The following is an 8974-nucleotide window of genomic DNA, read 5'->3' as shown; positions in this document are numbered from 1 at the left end:
GTTGTTCCATTCGGGTGGAAATGTTATGTATGCAATGAGGGATGGCACTCCTGGAGGCTTGAAATAACTTAAAAAGACGCAGTTCACCTCTGTGTAACGATCAATGATGAATTGCACATGTTGTAAGTTATTTCAAGCCCCCAGGTGCCATCCCTCATTGTGAATATATACCATACTATCTCTTTAAACTCAGATGCTCTTAAATTACACAGGTTCTGTAGCTGGATGACTTCAAGCCTACATATCACCTGGTTTTAATCAGCCCCAGAACCTGTGTAATCCATGTGTGTCCCAGGTTACATGGATAGTATGGTAAGCCTGTGTATATAGATTACACAGGTTCTGTGGCTGATGAAGAGCAGGTGAAATGCAGGCTTGAGGTCATCCAGCCACAGAACTAGTGTAACTCATACGGTATCCGGACTCTAGGTCAACACCCATTGGTCGACAGTGAGTAGGTCGACACGGCCATGAGTTTTTCACAATTTTTTTTCTTCTTTTGAACTTTTTCATACTTTACGATCCACGTGGACTGCAATTGGGAACAGTAACCTTGCGCTCGCCATCCATGCGAGGGGACACGGTGCACTAATTGGGGTTCCCGGTCACTTTATGAAGAAAATTACACAAAATAACCTTATGTCGACCTAATTGCCTTGTCGACCTATTTCCTGTCTTGACCTTACCACTGTCAACTAATAGGTGTCGACCTAATGTGTGTCGACCTAGACACTGTCGACCCTGAGTCCCTTACCCAAGTCATACACTAGGTGCCCCGGTGTAAAGGTGTGTGTGTGGCGATGGGTTGAGATGAATGTTACAGAAGAGGTGACCTGTGACCCTCCTGCGTCATGTCCCTTGTAGGAGGGACCAGCCAGAGATATCCCGGGATGTAAATCACTGGGACGCCTTTATAGCCACAGAACAGCCGGGAAACTGCAGCTAGCATGTGACTCACGTGGGAACCATGTACATGCCACAGGTGTGTGCGAATATGCGTGTTATAGGTGTGTGCGTAATGATGATCTATTGCCATTATAAAATGTCATCCCAGCAATGAGTGACATGGAAGACGTTCTGCCTTTGTCAGAGTTAGACAACCTGTGGTGCTGCAGCTGTTGGGGAACTACAATTCCCAGCATGACAGCCAGTTGCCTGACTTTGGACTTTCATTTGCCCCCGTTTTCCCAGAACTGTAGCAGCTGGTCCTGGCGGCAGCCTTTGCCTCGGAATGCTATTTATTACACATTGGTTTTGATGGCTATTATAATGACAAGTGACAGAATCCTCTGTTTCCCAATAGTGAAACCCCCCCTAAAGTACTTCCTGTCGCTGTGGCATCACATTCACCCAGAAGTGGGAGCTGTGTCTCACGCCCTGCACCGCCTCAGCTGTGCTTGCTGCAGATTCAGCAGCTGCTAAAAAAATATATAGGGATTGTTAATCCCTATAGAAAAAGCATGGCCAGTACGCTGACACTTGGCGGAACAGTAATGCGTCTTGTGGTCATCCATCATCCCCAGAAGTCCAGAGAAGTGTCTGTGCTGTTCCTGTGGTTCATGCATACTGCTGGTGACGCTCAGGCGGAAAGTTGTGCTGAAATTTCTACACATGTACAGTCAGAACGGCGGGCGTGTTACTGTGTCCTGATCTACATGGCAGATATGAAGCCCTATATATACACGCCAGGAGCTTGTAACATTGTTCATAACACACATATAAATATATGGAGATACAGAGGGATGAGGGTCTCAGTTACGTGTATGAAAGGAGATACAGAGGGATGAGGGTCTCAGTTACGTGTATGAAAGGAGATACAGAGGGATGAGGGTCTCAGTTACATGTATGAGAGGAGATACAGAGGGGTGAGGGTCTCGGTAACGTGTATGAGAGGAGATACAGAGGGATGAGGGTCTCAGTTACATGTATGAGAGGAGATACAGAGGACTGAGGGAGATACAGAGGGCTGAGGGTCTCAGTTACATGTATGAGAGGAGATACAGAGGGATGAGGGTCTCAGTTACATGTATGAGGGGAGATACAGAAGGATGAGGGTCTCAGTTACATGTATGAGAGGAGATACAGAGGGATGAGGGTCTCAGTTACATGTATGAGAGGAGATACAGAGGGGTGAGGGTCTCGGTAACGTGTATGAGAGGAGATATAGAGGGCTGAGGGTCTCAGTAACGTGTATGAGAGGAGATATAGAGGACTGAGGGTCTCAGTTACGTGTATGAGAGGAGATACAGAGGGGTGAGGGTCTCAGTTACGTGTATGAGAGGAGATATAGAGGACTGAGGGTCTCAGTAACGTGTATGAGAGGAGATACAGAGGGATGAGGGTCTCAGTTACATGTATGAGAGGAGATACAGAGGGATGAGGGTCTCAGTAACGTGTATGAGAGGAGATACAGAGGGCTGAGGGTCTCAGTTACGTATATGAGAGGAGATATAGAGGGCTGAGGGTCTCAGTTACGTGTATGAGAGGAGATATAGAGGGCTGAGGGTCTCAGTTACATGTATGAGAGGAGATACAGAGGGCTGAGGGTCTCAGTAACGTGTATGAGAGGAGATACAGAGGACTGAGGGTCTCAGTTACATGTATGAGAGGAGATATAGAGGGCTGAGGGTCTCAGTAACGTGTATGAGAGGTGATACAGAGGGCTGAGGGTCTCAGTTACATGTATGAGAGGAGATACAGAGGGCTGAGGGTCTCAGTTACATGTATGAGAGGATATACAGAGGGCTGAGGGTCTCAGTAACGTGTATGAGAGGTGATACAGAGGGCTGAGGGTCTCAGTTACATGTATGAGAGGAGATACAGAGGGCTGAGGGTCTCAGTTACATGTATGAGAGGAGATACAGAGGGCTGAGGGAGATACAGAGGGCTGAGGGTCTCAGTTACGTGTATGAGAGGAGATACAGAGGACTGAGGGAGATATAGAGGGATGAGGGTCTCAGTAACGTGTATGAGAGGAGATACAGAGGGCTGAGGGTCTCAGTTACGTATATGAGAGGAGATATAGAGGGCTGAGGGTCTCAGTTACGTGTATGAGAGGAGAGGCAGAGGGCTGAGGGTCTCAGTTACATGTATGAGAGGAGATACAGAGGGCTGAGGGTCTCAGTTACATGTATGAGAGGAGATACAGAGGGCTGAGGGTCTCAGTTACGTGTATGAGAGGAGATACAGAGGGCTGAGGGTCTCAGTTACATGTATGAGGAGATACAGAGGGCTGAGGGTCTCAGTTACGTGTATGAGAGGAGATACAGAGGGCTGAGGGTCTCAGTTACGTGTATGAGAGGATATACAGAGGGATGAGGGTCTCAGTAACGTGTATGTGAGGAGATACAGAGGGGTGAGGGTCTCAGTTACATGTATGAGAGGAGATACAGAGGGGTGAGGGTCTCAGTAACGTGTATGAGAGGAGATACAGAGGGCTGAGGGTCTCAGTTACATGTATGAGAGGAGATACAGAGGGCTGAGGGTCTCAGTTACGTGTATGAGAGGAGATACAGAGGGCTGAGGGTCTCAGTTACGTGTATGAGAGGAGATACAGAGGTATGAGTGTCTCAGTTACGTGTATGAGAGGAGATACAGAGGGCTGAGGGTCTCAGTTACATGTATGAGAGGAGATACAGAGGGCTGAGGGTCTCAGTTACGTGTATGAGAGGAGATACAGGGGGATGAGGGTCTCAGTTACGTGTATGAGAGGAGATATAGAGGGCTGAGGGTCTCAGTAACGTGTATGAGAGGAGATATAGAGGGCTGAGGGTCTCAGTTACATGTATGAGAGGAGATACAGAGGGCTGAGGGTCTCAGTTACGTGTATGAGAGGAGATACAGAGGGCTGAGGGTCTCAGTTACGTGTATGTGAGGAGATACAGAGGGATGAGGGTCTCAGTTACGTGTATGAGAGGAGATACAGAGGGATGAGGGTCTCAGTTACGTGTATGAGAGGAGATACAGAGGGCTGAGGGTCTCAGTTACATGTATGAGAGGAGATACAGAGGGCTGAGGGTCTCAGTTACGTGTATGAGAGGAGATACAGAGGGCTGAGGGTCTCAGTTACGTGTATGTGAGGAGATACAGAGGGATGAGGGTCTCAGTTACGTGTATGAGAGGAGATACAGAGGGATGAGGGTCTCAGTAACGTGTATGAGGGGAGATACAGAGGGCTGAGGGTCTCAGTTACGTGTATGAGAGGAGATACAGAGGGATGAGGGTCTCAGTAACGTGTATGAGGGGAGATACAGAGGGCTGAGGGTCTCAGTTACATGTATGAGAGGAGATACAGAGGGCTGAGGGTCTCAGTTACGTGTATGAGAGGAGATACAGAGGTATGAGGGTCTCAGTTACGTGTATGAGAGGAGATACAGAGGGCTGAGGGTCTCGGTAACGTGTATGAGAGGAGATACAGAGGGATGAGGGTCTCAGTTACGTTTATGAGAGGAGATGCAGAGGGCTGAGGGTCTCAGTTATGTGTATGAGAGGAGATACAGAGGGCTGAGGGTCTCAGTAACGTGTATGTGAGGAGATACAGAGGGATGAGGGTCTCGGTAACATGTATGAGAGGAGATACAGAGAACTGAGGGTCTCGGTAACGCATATGAGAGGAGATACAGAGGGCCGAGGGTCTCGGTAACGTGTATGAGAGGAGATATAGAGGGCTGAGGGTCTCAGTTACGTGTATGAGAGGAGATATAGAGGGCTGAGGGTCTCAGTAACGTGTATGAGAGGAGATACAGAGGGCTGAGGGTCTCAGTTACGTGTATGAGAGGAGATATAGAGGGCTGAGGGTCTCAGTTACGTGTATGAGAGGAGATATAGAGGGCTGAGGGTCTCAGTAACGTGTATGAGAGGTGATACAGAGGGCTGAGGGTCTCAGTTACGTGTATGAGGAGAGATACAGAGGGCTGAGGGTCTCAGTTACGTGTATGAGGAGAGATACAGAGGGCTGAGGGTCTCGGTAACGCATATGAGAGGAGATACAGAGGGCCGAGGGTCTCGGTAACGTGTATGAGAGGAGATACAGAGGGCTGAGGGTCTTAGTTACGTGTATGAGGGGAGACGCTGAGGGTCTCAGGGAACGGATATAAGAGGAGATATAGAGGGCTGAGGGTCTCAGTTACAGTTATGATAGGAGACGCAGAGGGCTGAGGGTCTCAGTAACGTGTATGAGAGGAGATATAGAGGGCTGAGGGTCTCAGTAACGTGTATGAGAGGAGATACAGAGGACTGAGGGTCTCAGTAACGTGTATGAGAGGAGATACAGAGGGCTGAGGGTCTCAGTTACGTGTATGAGAGGAGATACAGAGGGCTGAGGGTCTCAGTAACGTGTATGAGAGGAGATGCAGAGGGATGAGGGTCTCAGTTACATGTATGAGGGGAGATGCTGAGGGTCTCAGTAACGTGTATGAGAGGAGATACAGAGGGCTGAGGGTCTCAGTAACGTGTATGAGAGGAGATATAGAGGGCTGAGGGTCTCAGTTACGTGTATGAGAGGAGATACAGAGGGATGAGGGTCTCAGTAACGTGTATGAGAGGAGATACAGAGGGCTGAGGGTCTCAGTTACGTGTATGAGGAGAGATACAGAGGGCTGAGGGTCTCAGTTACGTGTATGAGAGGAGATACAGAGGGCTGAGGGTCTCAGTTACGTGTATGAGAGGAGATACAGAGGGCTGAGGGTCTCAGTTACGTGTATGAGAGGAGATACAGAGTACTGAGGGTCTCGGTAACGCATATGAGAGGAGATACAGAGGGCCGAGGGTCTCGGTAACGTGTATGAGAGGAGATATAGAGGGCTGAGGGTCTCAGTTACGTGTATGAGAGGAGATACAGAGGGCCGAGGGTCTCGGTAACGTGTATGAGAAGAGATGCAGAGGACTGAGGGTCTCAGTTATGTGTATGAGGGGAGACGCTGAGGGTCTCAGTAACGTGTATGAGAGGAGATATAGAGGGATGAGGGTCTCAGTTACAGTTATGATAGGAGACGCAGAGGGGTGAGGGCCTCAGTTACATGTATGAGAGGAGATATAGAGGGATGAGGGTCTCAGTAACGTGTATGAGAGGAGATATAGAGGGCTGAGGGTCTCAGTAACGTGTATGATAGGAGACGCAGAGGGGTGAGGGTCTCAGTAACGTGTATGAGAGGAGATACAGGGGGATGAGGGTCTCAGTAACGTGTATGAGAGGAGATACAGAGGGATGAGGGTCTCAGTAACGTGTATGAGAAGAGATATAGAGGGATGAGGGTCTCAGTTACATGTATGAGAGGAGATACAGAGGGATGAGGGTCTCAGTAACGTGTATGAGAGGAGATACAGAGGGGTGAGGGTCTCAGTAACGTGTATGAGAGGAGATACAGGGGGATGAGGGTCTCAGTTACGTGTATGAGAGGAGATATAGAGGACTGAGGGTCTCAGTAACGTGTATGAGAGGAGATACAGAGGGCTGAGGGTCTCAGTAACGTGTATGAGGGGAGATACAGAGGGATGAGGGTCTCAGTTACATGTATGAGAGGAGATACAGAGGGCTGAGGGTCTCAGTAACGTGTATGAGAGGAGATATAGAGGGATGAGGGTCTCAGTTACATGTATGAGAGGAGATACAGAGGGCTGAGGGTCTCAGTAACGTGTATGAGAGGAGATATAGAGGGATGAGGGTCTCAGTTACGTGTATGAGAGGAGATATAGAGGACTGAGGGTCTCAGTAACGTGTATGAGGAGATACAGAGGGCTGAGGGTCTCAGTAACGTGTATGAGAGGAGATATAGAGGGATGAGGGTCTCAGTAACGTGTATGAGAGGAGATACAGAGGGATGAGGGTCTCAGTTACGTGTATGAGAGGAGATACAGAGGGCTGAGGGTCTCAGTAACGTGTATGAGAGGAGATACAGGGGGATGAGGGTCTCAGTTACGTGTATGAGAGGAGATATAGAGGACTGAGGGTCTCAGTAACGTGTATGAGAGGAGATACAGGGGGATGAGGGTCTCAGTTACGTGTATGAGAGGAGATACAGAGGGCTGAGGGTCTCAGTAACGTGTATGAGGGGAGATACAGAGGGCTGAGGGTCTCAGTAACGTGTATGAGAGGAGATATAGAGGGATGAGGGTCTCAGTTACATGTATGAGAGGAGATACAGAGGGATGAGGGTCTCAGTAACGTGTATGAGAGGAGATATAGAGGGATGAGGGTCTCAGTTACGTGTATGAGAGGAGATACAGAGGGATGAGGGTCTCAGTTACGTGTATGAGAGGAGATATAGAGGACTGAGGGTCTCAGTAACGTGTATGAGAGGAGATACAGAGGGATGAGGGTCTCAGTTACGTGTATGAGAGGAGATACAGAGGGATGAGGGTCTCAGTTACGTGTATGAGGGGAGATACAGAGGGCTGAGGGTCTCAGTTACGTGTATGTGAGGAGATATAGAGGACTGAGGGTCTCAGTAACGTGTATGATAGGAGACGCAGAGGGGTGAGGGTCTCAGTAACGTGTATGAGAGGAGATATAGAGGGATGAGGGTCTCAGTTACGTGTATGAGAGGAGATACAGAGGGATGAGGGTCTCAGTTACGTGTATGAGGGGAGATACAGAGGACTGAGGGTCTCAGTTACGTGTATGAGAGGAGATACAGAGGGATGAGGGTCTCAGTAACGTGTATGAGAGGTGATACAGAGGGGTGAGGGTCTCAGTAACATGTATGAGAGGTGATACAGGGGGATGAGGGTCTCAGTTACATGTATGAGAGGAGATATAGAGGGATGAGGGTCTCAGTTACGTGTATGAGAGGAGATATAGAGGGATGAGGGCCTCAGTTACGTGTATGAGAGGAGATATAGAGGACTGAGGGTCTCAGTTACGTGTATGAGAGGAGATACAGAGGGATGAGGGTCTCAGTAACGTGTATGAGAGGAGATATAGAGGGATGAGGGTCTCAGTTACATGTATGAGAGGAGATACAGAGGGATGAGGGTCTCAGTAACGTGTATGAGAGGAGATATAGAGGGATGAGGGTCTCAGTAACGTGTATGAGAGGAGATATAGAGGGATGAGGGTCTCAGTAACGTGTATGAGAGGAGATATAGAGGGCTGAGGGTCTCAGTAACGTGTATGAGAGGAGATACAGAGGGATGAGGGTCTCAGTTACGTGTATGAGAGGAGATATAGAGGGATGAGGGCCTCAGTTACGTGTATGAGAGGAGATATAGAGGACTGAGGGTCTCAGTAACGTGTATGAGAGGAGATACAGAGGGCTGAGGGTCTCGGTAACGTGTATGAGAGGAGATACAGAGGGCTGAGGGTCTCAGTAACGTGTATGAGAGGAGATATAGAGGACTGAGGGTCTCAGTAACGTGTATGAGAGGAGATATAGAGGACTGAGGGTCTCAGTAACGTGTATGAGAGGAGATATAGAGGGATGAGGGTCTCAGTAACGTGTATGAGAGGAGATATAGAGGGATGAGGGTCTCAGTTACGTGTATGAGAGGAGATATAGAGGACTGAGGGTCTCAGTTACGTGTATGAGGGGAGATGAGGGATGAGGGATAAGGATGAGGGATGAGGATTTCAGTGAAGTACCAGAAAGCTGAGGATGAGTGATCTCTGTACACCGGGCTGTGTTTCATGTAGGCTTTTAGTGCAAATATAAACACTGTATTTCAAGGTTACACACAGATATACAGATACCGGGTGCACCCACCCACTCTTCTCAGGAACAGCACAATAATCAGCAATTACTGTATTACTAATACTTCCATCTCTCATTAAATAATTCTGTCTCCATATCACATTCTCATACTCCCCATTTCCCTCTCTCTCTCTCTAATGCTCCCCATATCCGCCTCTCTGTCTCTAATACTCCCCATTTCCCTCTCTCTCTCTAATGCTCCCCATCTCTTGCACTCTCTAATACTCCCCATCTCTCACTTTCTCTAATGCTCTCCATCTCTCTCTCTCTCTCTCTCTCTCTCTCTC

The sequence above is a fragment of the Pseudophryne corroboree genome, chromosome 12, assembly GCF_028390025.1.
Source record: "Pseudophryne corroboree isolate aPseCor3 chromosome 12, aPseCor3.hap2, whole genome shotgun sequence".
NCBI lineage: Eukaryota > Metazoa > Chordata > Amphibia > Anura > Myobatrachidae > Pseudophryne > Pseudophryne corroboree.
Note: the sequence above shows the minus strand (reverse complement) of the source record.